General features: G+C 40.3%; 1 protein-coding gene and 1 long non-coding RNA gene across 3 annotated transcripts in view; one reads left to right on the top strand and one right to left on the bottom strand.

The window, feature by feature from the left end:
• PRKAA1 (protein kinase AMP-activated catalytic subunit alpha 1) overlaps positions 1–4,852 on the bottom strand; it is a 38,021-nt gene extending 33,169 nt beyond the window's left edge. The window contains exons 1-2 of one of the 2 annotated variants that reach the window (XM_070245819.1): positions 4,742–4,852; positions 4,491–4,532 (exon numbers count right to left, since the gene is read on the bottom strand). The gene's annotated coding sequence lies outside the window, so the exon portion shown is untranslated. Of the gene's footprint in view, positions 1–4,490; positions 4,533–4,741 lie in introns of those variants that run through there. The other variant, XM_070245818.1, reaches the window with a different exon arrangement.
• Positions 102–13,484, top strand: LOC111769774 (uncharacterized). The gene is made up of 3 exons (XR_002802591.2): positions 102–391; positions 7,300–7,346; positions 13,300–13,484. It is a non-coding gene; the product is annotated as an uncharacterized lncRNA (long non-coding RNA).
• The last annotated feature ends 1,284 nt before the right edge of the window (positions 13,485–14,768 follow it).

The raw sequence follows: 14,768 nt of genomic DNA, 5'->3' as shown, positions 1-14,768 counted from the left end.
TTCCTCCTGGGTCGAGGAGACTGCTCTCCCTGTGATTCCAAGGTGGGGAGACGGGCACTGTAGAAGCCCCCTTGGGTAGGACAGATGTGTGGCTTGTTCCTAGTACAGCGTGAATTGAAACATGGCAGGGGACAACGCCCTGCCACCGTTTCTAACCTTTTCATTTTTCCTGTTCGGATGGAATCTAGAAGCCGTTGGGAGTTGTCACTTGGATCTTTGATGGAGTTCTCCCTTCCTCCCCCGCCCCCCGGCCTCGCCGCTCTTTTTTTACTTTGAGCCAGTGAGTTGCTGTTGGGCACCTCCGCAGCTCAAGCGGCGTCGTCCGTCTCTCCTCGCGCTAGACGCTCCTGTGAAATTTCGTCCCCGAAGCAAGCTCTGTTGGAAGGAGCAGGTTGGGCATATCTGTGAATGTATGTGTGTTCGGGAAGTGGGATGTTACCTAGACATTTTGATGTATAGGAATTAATATTTTTAGATTATCAGTAAAATGTAGACTTTGAGCTGAAGACGAGGCTTACGGTTGCGTCAACCAAATCAATCGACAAATATTTATTTTACTTACAACGAGTAAGATTTAGTCTTATCTATAGAAATGGGATCATGTCATATCACAGGGGAGGTGAGAAAGTATGCTTATTTGTAATCGAATTTTTAAGTGAGTTTGTTACTCAATTATATTCCTCTAACATGGGCAAAATCAAGTGTCCAAAAAACCAGTTTATATGGTTTCAGTTTTGCAGTGTCATAGCATTTGGGCCAGTGTTAATGGACAAAGAGTTGGACTCTTCATGAAAATAATATTTTTAAAAAAGACTAAAAATGTTGGCGTTTCAGTCAGAGAAAGACGATCTCTATATGACTCCACTCATAGGTGGAAGTTAGTATATTGATAAGGAGATCTGATCGGTGGTTACCAGGGAAAAGGGGGGGTGGGGGGAGGGCACAAAAGGGGAAGTGGTGTACCCACAACATGACTAACAAAAATGTACAACTGAAATCTCACAAGGTTGTAATCTATCATAACATTAATAAAAAAAAAAAAAAAGTTGGCGTTTTTCTTCCCAACGAAAGTTACCCAACTCTCCTGACTTTTATAGACTTTCTATTTACGAAATCAAAATAACATGCATTAAGCACTGCTTTGCTCCAAGTGAGATACTGGAGAGGAAGAAAAAGCTTTTGAGCTTACACTTCCATCAAATAAGCAGAGAACAGTTACCACAAGCCTTGGATCAGCTCCTACTGTGTTATGGACTGCACATATTTTTTCTTTTCTGCTTTATTTCCCAAACCCCCTGGTACATAGCTGTGTATCTTAGTTGCAGGTCCTTCTAGTTGTGGGATGTGGGACCCGCCTCAACGTGGCCTGACAAGCGGTGCCATGTCCACACCCAGGATCCGAACCCTGGGCCGCCGCAGCAGAGCATGCGAACTTAACCACTCGGCCACGGAGCCGTCCCCTGCACATATTTTGAAGGGCCAAAAAAGTTAAGAAATCTTTGATTACTGAGATATGTGTGGGGCGGGCAGTGGTTGCTGTTGTAATTTTTGCTCCCTGGTTTCTTCACCTTTACCTGTTTGCCTTGTGAGTTTCTGCAGCTCAGGCTTTTTGGATCTCTACAAAGCGGAAATAGCTCTCTGGATTCTCTTAGGGAAAAAAAACCTAACTTTTGCCCCCAGAAATAGCATCTTAAATTACTTTAAATTTGCATCATGTCTAGAATTTAGCCTAGCAAGGTTCTGTTATTTCTTTTAACCTAAAAGAAAAAAGTCACAAGGTACCTCAGCTCTATATGGTGCCCGTTAAACCACAGAGCATCTTACAGGGGGGCAAACTGAAGCTGAATTTTGCAAACTCATCGCCAGTCTCTTCATGAAACTATGAAGACCCAATTAAGACAGTTATATAGGGGCCGGGCGGTGGCGCAGCGATTGAGTTCACATGTTCTGCTTCAGCGGCCCGGTGTTCGCCAGTTTGGATACCCGGTGTGGACATGGCACCTCTTGGCAAGCCATGCTGTGGCAGGCATCCCACATATAAAGTGGAGGAAGATGGGCACGGATGTTAGCTCAGCGCCAATCTTCCTCAGCAAAAAGAGGAGGATTGGCAGCAGACGTCAGCTCAGGGCTAATCTTCCTCAAAAAAAACAAAAACAAACAAAAGTAATATGAACATTTTTTAGCAGAAACATCAGTTTGTTTCTGCTTTGGTGTTATTTTAGATTATAATTTTACTTAATAAATATTCATTAAATGCCACTAGTCACTCAAAAGCATTGTTGCAGAAATAAAACCTAGAATCATAGATCAAAGAATTGAATAGGAACTTAGAGGTTTTCTTATCCAATCTTCCATAGTCTCTGTTTTAGCAGCTTTTATTTTTTCCTTAAGTTGAGTTAAAAAGTGAATTCAATTAACAATGTCTAAGAAAGTGAATAGTAAGCCTCCTTTATTCCTTTGCTTTTTCTCTTTCCTTCATTTCTTTTTAGAAGTTTTTGTCACATTTTTTCCCACCGGCATTCTTCCAGTATAGAAGTGAAGATAGGTAAACTGTGGCTTACACCCAGTTTCTGGTCCCTTCAGTTGTAACTCTACCGCTATCTTAGCAAAGTATATTGGCATATAAGTAAGCAGGAGTGACTTTACAGAAGTAACCTTGAATCCACTCTAGTTTGAGAGAGGGGCTAAAAGTAAATTCTTTTTGTTTTTTGAGCAAGATTAGCCCTGAGCTAACTACTGCCAGTCCTCCTCTTTTTGCTGAGGAAGCCTGGCCCTGAGCTACCATCCGTGCTCATCTTCCTCTACTTTAGATGTGGGACGCCCACCACAGCATGGCGTGCCAAGCGGTGCCATGTCCGCACCCAGGATCCTAACCAGCGAACCCCACGCCACTGAGAAGCAGAACGTGCGAACTTAACTGCTGCGCCATTGGGCCAGCCTCTAAAAGCAAATTCTTTTCCAACTTCAGTACTTCAGCTTTTATTAGTACAAATACATTACAGTACACCTCAGCACTGATGTAGACATACCAGGATGACCCAACATGGTGGTGGATAACCTCCAGTCTCCTGGACGAGCTCAGTAGTTAGTTGTGAGGGGCTTCCTCTGTAGCCCTTCAGAGATTCTAAGGGAGTGGGGGTGCTCTTAGTCTTTTCTTCTTGAGGCCGTGATAGTGTTGGTAGACCCTCCACTGTCAGGTGGATATTACACTTCCTTATTGTCTATCTCTAAATATGGTGGTCAGAACTAAACACCTGAAGTACTATGGTGCTATTAATGCAGCCTAATATTTCCTTAGCTTAGTTGTAGTTACATTGTAACTAATATTCAATATTTATTAAACAACAACCAGGTAGGTATTAGGCAGTTTGCAGGACTCTGAGGACTCAAAGAACAAAAGAACACGGTATCTGCCTTTGAGTGGTAAAGTAATGTGATAGGTGCTATAATAAAAACATATATATGGTCCTAAAAGGGCATCATGAGAGGAGGATATAATCTTTATCTGTGGGGGTCCACAAAGACTTGAACTTGAATATATTTAAAGGAGTATTAAGAGATGGTGTTTTCTACTCAAAGAAAAAGGTGGCTTGGGGGATGGAGGAATTTGGGGAAAGCATCCCAAATGCTCTGCCCGGGTGAGGGATGAGCATATGCAGAATCACAGCTTTAGCTTTTTAGGGAAAAGCAAGTGGTTACAGGGGATGAAATCTGATTGCACAGAGGGACTTGTTAGAAGAAACGAGAGGTAAACAGGACTAAATCCCGGAAGGCCTCACATGTGCTTCTCAATTTGGACATATTATCTTATAGAGATCCTCCATGGGAGGGTGTGAAGTAGATGCATTTTACAAATACATTCTTTACCAAGGAAATTGATACCTATGGGTGCCTTTGGGGAGGGCAACTGGGTGACTCAGAGTCAGGTGCAAGGGAGAGACTTTCCCCTGGGTATCCTTTTGTAACTTCTTGGTTTTGAACCTTATGCATTTATTACAGAGTTGAAAAAATTAACTGTTAGAAAAATTTTTTACACTCTGACTTTAGTGTGGAGGATAGATTGAGTGGTGAAACAGGAGGCTTGCAATCATCTTGTGAAGAAATGATGAGACGGGCACCATGCATGCAAAGGGAAAACTCAAGACCTATTTAGAAGTGGAATTAGTGAGGTATAGAGATTGGTGTAGACAGAGAGGAAAAGGAGGGAATCTTGATTACCTCCCAAGTTTCTGGAGTGATTATCGGGGGATGGGGAATGGAGATTCATAGAAATGGTGAATTCTGTTTGTAACATTAAGGCATCTAAGAGACATTCAGGTAAAGAGACCCAGGATAGACTGGCAATATGGGTCTATTACTCCAAAGAAAGGTCAGTCTAGAGGTACAAATTGGGTGTCATCACAAACAAATGGCAGATGAAGCAGGGCAGTGAGTATGGATGAGATCTCCTCAGTTTGTAGAGTCAAGGGATCCAAGAACCGAAAACTTACTGAGAGAGTTTGGATAAAAGAAGATCCAGGAGCAGTGTAAGCCTATGGAAGAGAAAGAAAGGCAGTCAGTTTATATCAGAAAAAATAATTATATTAGAAGCTCCCCAGGAAGTTACAGTGATTAAAATTAGTTTGTGGATAATTGTCTCCTGTTTAACGAGGGTGGATGATTCCTAACTCCGGGTTTGAAATCTTTTTAGGTTAAAATGTTTGCAACCCCCTCATGATGATGAATTTTAAGCTTCAATTACCCTTGTAGAAATAGGCCCAGAACTGTTTTCTAGAGAAAGTCTTAGCACTGTTCACAAGGACTCCCTTGACCCATGTCTTGGTAGATGTGGTTGGTTGGTCCTGGTTAGGTTCCTTCCTGTTGACAAGAAAATGTCAGTCTCGCCCACCTCTCAGGTGACTTGCTGAGTATCAGGCATGTGGATCAATCTGTGATCAGCAGCACAAAGTATATTCGTTCACCAGAAAGTGTGGCTCTCAACTCCTTGCTGCCCTATTCTAATCAGTTAAGGGAAATAATATCCTTGGATAGATGCTTGAAGGATAGACTGATAGTCTAATTGTACCCTTGGATCACTTGAGACGATCAGAGACAGAGGTAATTGGACTATCCTGTTCCTAGTCACTGTTAGAACTTGTTTTTACTCAATTTGGTAATACAAGGGGCTGGTAAACATGGATGCTTTGAATAGGCTAATAATTTGGTTCTGCATTCAGACTAGTAATATGGTCCCCTTCAAAACAATATTCTCGGCTCAACATTTATTTCAGTGGAAAGGCAGAGAAAGAGGACTGTTGGAGCCGTGTCCCAGGGAACAAAGACCCTGTGGTTACTAGACCTTAACTTCTTAGCCAGCAGTTAACACACCATCTAAGTGTGCATTTTGTGGAGTGGGGAGGTCTTATCCCACCCCGGGTGATTTATCAAAGTAGTTCTCGTAAACCACATCCTTCTGAGAAGAACTCAGTAAGTAAAAATCCCAGGCATGCTTTGGCCCCCAGGATGTGTAGCATCCCTTGTAGACTGGCTCCTGTGCAGCTGCCCAGCTGAGCCTCCTCTCGTCTGCTGCTGCTGTCCTCTGTCCTCAGTGCAGGAGTGTACTGAGGGAGGCTCTAAGACACAGACATGCAAAGCGTCTTTACTTCAGCCGACCCCACTTTACAGCCTACCTCTAACAAAGACATACTTGCTAAAGGCGTGCACATGAGTATTCTAACCTCATCCCTGGATTTATTGTATCTTCCGTACTCTGAGTTCTTTATTTCCTCATTTATTCATTATTTACTTTGCTGGGTATTATTACTCTCTAGACTTCCCAGATGCCTTTTTTAGTAGACTTTATTTTTTATAACGGCTTTAGATTTACAGAAAAAAGTGTGAAGATAGTACAGGGTTCTCATATACTCACACTCAGTTTCCCCTATTATCAACACCTTACATTATGTGGTACATTCATTACAATTAATGAAAAAATGAACCAATATTGATATGTTGTCATTAACTAAAGTCCATACTTCATTTCAATTCCTTTAGTTTTTCCCTAGTGTCATTTTTCTGTCTCAGGGTCCCATCCAGGACACCGCGTTACATTTAGTTGTCATGTCTCCTTAAGCTCCTCTTGGCTGTGACAATTCCTCAGATTTTCCTTGTTTCTGAGGACCTTGACAGGATGGAGGTGTATTGGTCAGGTATTTTGTGGAATGGCCCTCTGTTGGAATTTATGTTTTCTCATGGCTAGACTGGTGTGTCATGGGATTTGGGCAGGAAGAACGCAGACAATGGTCCATTTTAATCGCCTCATATCAAGGATTCTTATTATCCACCTGATTTATCGCTGTTGATGTTGACCCTGACTACCTGGCTAAGGTTGTGTTTGTCAAGTTTCTCTACCTTACAGTGACTCTTTTTTTCCTCCTTCCTGCAGTGTAGTCTTTGGAAGGAAGTGCCTAGACATGGCCCACCCTTAAGGATTGGGGAGTTATGCTCCCCGCTCCTTTAGGGTTGGTTATCTACATGAATTATTTGGAATTCTTCACAGGAGATTTGTCTTTCCTCTCCCATTTATTTATTTGGTCAGTCATTTATTTATAGCAGTATGGACTCATGAATATTTACTTTATACCCTGGGTTATGATCCAGTACTCCTTCATTTTGTTGCTCACATCATTCCAACTTTGGTCATTGGGTGCTCTTTCAGTTGGCTCCTGTATCCCTTTGACATATGTCCATCAATGTAGTTTTTATTGTTTGTTTGTTTGTGTAGCACTTCCTTACTTTCTGGTGTTACAAGATATTCCAGGCTCATCTTGTATACTTCCTGCCCCAGTCCTAGGATCAGCCATTTCTCCAAGGTGTCCTGGTTGGTTTTATTGGAGAGTGGTCTTAGAAACCAAGATTTGGTTCTCAGAGCGTCTTTGCTTCTAGACCCTCTCAGCTGACAGAACAAGGAAATATATGTGTGTATACTAACCAATAAATATACCCCATCTCTAAATATTTCTGTATGTGGAACCACCCCATCTATATTAAGCTAAACATGGCTTCATACTGATCCATGCAACCAACTCTAATCCATTACCTCATGCATCATTCTAGCCTCTTCCCTTTGCTTATCTGTAAACTCCCACTCCGACAGTGAGAAACCTAGCTTCCATGATCTAACATCCGTTTACTTAATTGCTCAATTCGAGTATACATGTAGGGAAGCATCAGGATTGTTAACCTTCCTCCTGTGGATATCAATTTTATTAACTTAAGTCTAGTACTGGTGTGCAGTTCCTTTTATCTTTTGTCTTACAGACTCTACTCATTTCCAAGTGGTAATCTTGGACTCCCTATTTCCTCAGGTAAGTACCTGTTCCCTCTACCCTCTTCAGTGAGGCCGTTTCCTACCATACACATAGATTATGTTGTCGCAATCACTCCTACTCACCTTGTTGGTGAGGGAGAAATTCCCTCCCCAGGGTTATGGGGATGGCCAAACACACAACACCCAACACAGGACAGATATATTGACAGCAGTCTTTTGGTCACATAAAGTCAAGCCTAGGGGAAGAGTGCAACACACTATTCAGGACCACACGAGGGATGCACTTAGGAACAAGTGAACAACCAGAGGCTTTGGAAGGCAGGCTTTGTAGTATCAAGAGGGTGAGGTGCCCACTTGTTCCTGTGAAGAATGTGATTAGTTTTTTGAAGAATTCCACAAACTGGAGGGGAGCTGAAACCCACTACTCAGGCATTAGCACTAACTGTGCCTGGCCCTTTGGGAAGGAAGGTTGTTTGGCTGGAGGGACTTATGTATAGGAGAAGAATGGGGAGTGGAACTTACAGTTAGGCCATTTGAGGCCCCCCTTTTATCAGACGTCAAAGCAGCCTATACTGTTGAGCCTTAATATTAGGCCTTACACCACATACTCCCAAAAGATTTTGTAAAATTTGCCTGCCTTAAGGTTCACTTTGTGCTGTGAAGTTCTGTGGGTTTTGACCACTGTACGATGTCATGTATCCACTATTACGGTATCATACAGAATATTTTCATCACCCTAGAAAATCCCCTGTGCTTCACATATTCAACCCTTCTCCTCTTTTTCATGACTCTCTCATTTTCCTTTTTCAGAATGTCATATAATTGGAATCCTACATCATGTAGTCCTTTCACACTGGCTTCTTTTCCTTAGCAATATCCATTTAACGTTCATTTGTATCTCTTCTGTCACCCTTAAATGCTTTTGAAGCAAGGAAAATATAACATTTAAAAATTTAAGGAAGATTAGTCTCCATTCTAAAATACTTTCTTCCAATATTTTTAAATATTTTATACTTTTTAAAAGAATCTTGGGGCCAGCCCCGTGGCTGAGTGGTTAAGTTCATGCGCTCCACTTTGGCAGCCCAGGGTTTCGCCAGTTTGAATCCTGGGCGCCGACATGGCACTGCTTGTCAAGCCATGCTGAGGCAGCATCCCACGTGCCACAACTAGAAGGACCCACAACTAAAATATACAACTATGTACTGGGGTGCTTTGAGGAGAAAAAGGAAAAATAATAAAATTTTTATTCAAAAAAAAGAAAAATCTTATGATGGTACAGCTTTGTTAAAAGTTATGTTAAATGTATCAAAAGGATATACTATGAAGAACTGAGCTGTTATGTAGCTTTGGTAGTTTCCTCAATAACTAATAAATTATATAAGTAAGAAAAGGATTAAAGATCTGATTTTTGTCTTTTTCAGTAAGGAATATTATTCCTTACATCTGTAACCAGTACATGAAATGACTAATTTAATTCTCATATTGTTTATTATTTCTCTTCCATAGGGTAAAACCCAATTAAATTCAAGTATATTGTGAAATGTGTAGAGCTTTTAATTTCAGAAATTAAGTTGGTTTTATAGAGGAATTTAATTTTCTTTGTGTTAGGAATTTGTTCTAAATCTGGTATATTTTATTTTTACTGAAATGGTTCTAGATTACTTGAGTCTGAAATTTTAACTTGGAGAATCTTCTAGGTGTCTTACTGGATCACGTACATTATAATTAACCTTTACTAAAAGACTTTTTTCTGGAATTAATACTTTGTCATGTTTTTGACTTGCTTACATTTCTATGTACTTATCATAAATTAAACCCAAACTTTCTACCAATTGTCTAAAATGTTCTCTCAAGACATCGAAATGCATGAGGCTTATAATATGCAGAAAGTGTTAATACTTTGTAATATTTTTTGTTTGCTTGGTTTTCCATGTACTTATCATTGATTCAACCTAAACTTCCATCAATTGTCTAAAATCTCTCAAGACACTGAAACATGTAATGTGCATTATCAGTTTGATCCTGAACACGACTCTTGTAGAGCTTTCTTAGCTGCTTCAGTCATTTGCCTTCTAGACCGTTTCAGAGTTTTCACCCAAGAATCTGCCTTCGCCACCGTCCTGGAGATTCCCTTTACCTCTCTTTTAGGTTAGATTTATTGTTTCCTGTAATCATGGTTTCCCATTTTTTGTTTTTGTTTTTTATCCTCGGTTTTGGTGGGACATATCCAGCTAGTAGTTTTATGAAAAACACTCAGCATGGCTTGCTGAGTGGTGTGTATGTCCACACCCAGGATCCGAACCGGCGAACCCTGGGCCACCGAAGTGGAGCACATGAACTTAACCACTACACCACCAGGTCAGCCCCAAAATTCATTTTTTCAGGTGTCTAGTTCAATGAGCTTTGAAAAATATTTACAGCTGTGTAACTACTACCACAATCAAGATATAGAATACCTCTATCACCCCGAAAAATTCCCTTGCACCCTTTTGATTTCTGTCCACATAATTTTGCCTTTTTCAGAATATCATATACAGAAAACTACACGGTATATAGCCTTTTGTATCCAGCTCCTTTCACTTTGCACAACCCTTTTGAGATTCATCCATGTGAATGTTGTTGCATGTTTCAGTAGCTTATTGCTTTTTATTGCTTAATAGTATTCCATTGTATGAATATGCCAAAATTTATTTATCCATTCTCTAGTTATGATGTTTGGGTTGTTTCTGGTTCTTGGAGTAGGAATAGCCTGTTACAAACATTCATATGTAAGTCTTTGCATTTTCATTACTTTGAATAAATACTCGAGTGAAATCCTGGAGTTTTATAGTAGGTATATATTTAACTTTATAAGAAACAGCCAAATTGTTTTCCAAGGTGGCTGTATCATTTTGCATTTCCACCACCAATGAATGAGCATTCCAGTTGTTCCTCATTAGCACTTGGTATTGCCAATTTTTATTTATTTTTTATTTTAGCTACTCTAGCAGATGTGTAGTGCTTTGTCAGCTATGTCATTGTGGTTTTAATGTGCCTTTCCCTGATGACTAAAGATGTTGAGCATCTTTTCATGTGTTTGTTTGCCATGCGTATTTATTCTTTGGTGAACTATCTGTTCAAATCTTTTGCCCATTTTAAAAACTGGGCAATTTGGGGGCCAGCCCAGTGGCATAGTGGTTAAGTTCGTGAGCTCCACTTTGGTGGCCCAGGGTTCCCAGGTTCCAATCCTGGGTGCGGACCTACATACCGCTCATCAAGCCGTGCTGTGGTGGTGTACCACATCCAAAATAGAGGAAGATTGGCATAAATGTTAGCTCAGGAAGAGTCTTCCTCAAGCAAAAAGAGGAAGACTGGCAACAGATGTTAGCTCAGGGCCAATGTTCCTCACAAAGCAAAAAAGAAAAGAGTAAACTGGACAATTGTTTTTTTAATTATTAAGTTCTTCTGAATACAAGTCATTTATCATATATGTTTTCATATATTTTCTCCAAGCCTGTGTCTTGTCTTTTTATTTCCTTAATTATGTCTTTTGAAGAACAGAAATATTTAGTTTTCGTTTGTTTTTTTTTTCTGAGGAAGATTTGCCCTGAGCCAAGACCTGTTGCCAATCTGCCTCTTTCTGCTTGAGGAAGATTGGTCCTGAGCTAACATCTGTGCCATCTTCCTCTGTTTTGTATGTTGTTCGCCACCACAGCATGGCTGCCAATGAGTGGTATAGGTCCGCACCTGGGAACCAAACTCAGGTTTGCAGAGAGCACCAATCTTAACCACTAGGCTGTGGGGCCAGCTTCCTATTTAGTTTTTATGAAATCCAGCTTACCAATTATTTCTTTTATAGATTGTGCTTTTTATGCCATATCTAAGAAAACTTTGCCTAACACAGGGTCACAGAGATTTTCTGTTTTTCTCATGGAATTTTATAATTTTAGGCTTTACATTTAGGCTTTTGATGCATCTTGACTTCATAGTGCAAGACAAGCTTTGAGATATTTTTATTTAGAAACTTTTTTGGTATATGGATGTTCAGTTGTTCCAGGGATATTTGTTGAAAAGACTCCTCTTTCTCCATTGAATTATCTTGGGACCTTTGTTAAAAATCAATTTACCATATAATTGTGGACCTGTTTCTGGAATCTGTTATGTTCTATTGATTTATATCTACTCTTACACCAATACTACAGTATCTTGACTACTATAGCTTTTTAACAGCTCTATTACTATTCCATTTAAGGACATACTGCAGTTTATTTAACTCAGCCTCTACTTATGGGATTTAGTTGTTTCTATTTTTTTACATGACAAATAATGCAACAAATGCCCTTGGGCATGTAACTTTGTGCCCTTGTGAGAGTGCTTGTGTAGGATCCATGTTTAGAATTGAGAATACTGGGTCAATGTTTCCCCACGTTTTCCCCTAGTAATTGGGTCTAGTTTCAGGTCCAGACCCACATAGGTCAGCTTATGGTGTAATTAACTAGGCTGTGGGTGGCTAGTTCTAAGGTACTGTGTCTGATCTTAAACCTCGCCATTTAGCCTACTAACTCTGTGTTAAAGCAAAGATTTCCCACTTTCTTTTTGGTTAGTTCATGTGATCTATAGAAAGGTGCTTCCTGTTGAACTCAAAAATAAGAGTACTCTTTCAGAGTTAGAGAAAGTTATTTGTCAGGCCAACAGGAACATTCTGCTTATTTGACAGTTACATTTTGGATCAACTGGCAAGCTTATTTTCAAATGATTCTTATTATCTGTGGGTGGATTAATTAGTTTGCTGTTTAACCACAGAGGCAGGTGAAGTGCATGGAGTGGTGGAGAAGTTGAGTAGATGGAGAAAGTCTGACCTTGAGATTGAACCTGAGCCCACGTAGTAGGCATCTCAGGACCATGCCTTCTCTGCTCCCTCTGCCTTTCAACCTAATCCCCACCAAGTAGCTGCTGAGCCTCAAGTAGAGGTAATCTCCAAGTGGTTAACCCCACCCCTACCTGGATAATACGAGCTGACTGTAATTTTGTCTTAAACATGATATCGGCTTATCCATGACCACTCTCCCCTTTTCCAAACCCTTCTTGGTTCACTGATGTATTCCCAATGCCTAGGTCAGTGCCTGGCACATAGACAGTGTTCAGTTTACATTTGTAGATAGAATGTTCTTAAAAATAAGTTTATTGATTATTCATCCATCTTGATGACTTGGTTAATATGAACTTCACTTGAGAGAGAAACCACCCTCATTGCTCTAATCAAATCAAATTTCTGAGCCTACAGTGCTATAGAGTCTGTAACATATAGCACAGACCATTGACCGTGGTGAATTCACCAAGATGCATATTGTCTTATAGGGTTTTGTCTTCCTGCTATTAACACAGTGATATCCATTATCCAGGGAATGATACCTATAAAGAAATAATAAAGATTGCTAGTGTTTATCAAACTCTGGGGCCAGCCCCGTGGCCAAGTGGTAAAGTTTGCATGCTCTGCTTTGGCAGCCCAGGGTTTCACCTGTTCGGATCCTGGGCATGGACATGGCACCACTCATCAGGCCACACTGAGGCGGCATCCCACATGCCACAACTAGAAGGACCCACAACTAAAATATGCAACTATGTACTGGCGGAATTTGGGGAGAAAAAGCAGGAAAAAAAAACAGAAAGAAGACTGGCAACACTTGTTAGCTTAGGTGCCAATATTTAAAAAAAAAAGAAAAAAAAACATTTCTCAAACTCTTACTGTGTGCCAGGCATGCTGAACACCTTACATGCACCATCTCATTTTGTTCTCATAGCAACACTTCACAACAAACATTATGAGGTAGGTACAACTTTTCTACTATTTTACAGGTAAAAAACTGGGCTTAAATTAACTGACCTAAAAGCTATAATTTTTGCGTGTTTTGATTTTACCTTACATGGTGAATGAAGCCACATTTTTGATGAAGATAACTTTACCAAATGATCATTCATCCCCAAAACACTAAACTTTTTATTGTCTACAGGGTAACCACCAGTCACACGTAGCTACTGAGCATTTGAAATGTGACTAGTCTGAACTGAGATCACACACTGTATTTTGAAGACTTATGAAAAAAGAATGTAAAATATCTCAATCATTTCTGTACTGATTGCATGGTAAATGATAATACATTGGACATATTGTTTAAATAAAATATTATTAAAATTAGCTTCACTTTTTTTAAATATAGCTACTAGAAAATTTAAAACTACATATGTGGCTCACATTATATTTCTATTAGACAAGGCTTGTCTAGCATATTTTACAGACATTTATATTGGCCAAGTCAGCACAGATTTTACTCAGGTTGAATTTGACAAAGAGCTCTAAGCTGTATTAAATTGATTCTTGGGGCTGGACCACTGGCATAGTGGTTAACTTTGCATGCTCCACTTTGGCAGCCTGGGGTTCGTGGGTTTGGATGCACAGATTGGCACAGATGTTAGCTCAGGGACAATCTTCCTCAAGCAAAAAAAAAAAAAAAGATTCTTGGTAAACTTCAGAAAGAGGCCTATGATTTCTCCAAGGTCAAGCTCCTACAGTATGAGGGTCTTTCCCAATGCCAGGCCGCTGCAGTGTGGGTGGCTTCCCCTGTGCCAGGTTTCTGCCATGTATACCAGCCAGAGGCACCTAATGAGTAAATGCTTCCCCCATCGCCCCTTCAGGCAGCTTCACAGCAGAATGCTATTGGGCAAGGGACCTCCCCATGAATGGCTTCCCAACTGGCATCCCTCTGCTGGCCTTCCAGCAAATCCAAAAGCACGACACTCCAGGATTCAGTGAGCTATGCTGCTGCACCTTCTCTGGCATCTGGATCTCAGCTCCAGGCATGGGGAGGCCTCTTTGGGTGCTCTATCTCAGCTCTAGTGTTAGCGGCTGCTCCTTATTTCTGCTCTTCTTATATTCTAGAACTCTCTTTAACTTTTACTAGCCAATCCCTCTTTACCCTAATCTCTTACATTAAACTTTTCCTGTTCAAGTTACTGGGTGGTTTCTGTCTCCTCAATGAACCCTGACTAATATACCAACTATTTTTATTGGATGTTTTTATTCTCTACATGTTATTTTTGGTATTTATGTAATGAATTACCATGTTGCAGTCCAATAACTGAAGCTTTCTTATTTTGCAAAGACTAACTGCCTGTCTATGCTTGCATCTACACGGATTTTAGCACTGGTCTAAACTTAAGACATTAAAAAACACCAGAAGGCAGAATGTGATACTGTCTTTAAATCTGCCTCGAGTTTATCTATTGAAACTTTTAAGAGTTGTCTCTTTGATGAATATGAAACTTATTCAAAATTTTAAACTGTTCACAAATGTAAAACCATTGAGGATTTCACTCCATAATGTATTCTCTCATAGGGCTTTTTGTGGGGGAGGGATCAGGAAAGGACAAATTTGCCCTGATCAGATGATTGGAAAACGGCTTGCCTTAACCTTTTAAACAA

This window comes from Equus caballus, chromosome 21, assembly GCF_041296265.1.
Source record: "Equus caballus isolate H_3958 breed thoroughbred chromosome 21, TB-T2T, whole genome shotgun sequence".
NCBI lineage: Eukaryota > Metazoa > Chordata > Mammalia > Perissodactyla > Equidae > Equus > Equus caballus.
Note: the sequence above shows the minus strand (reverse complement) of the source record. Positions and strands in the feature narration are given on the sequence as shown.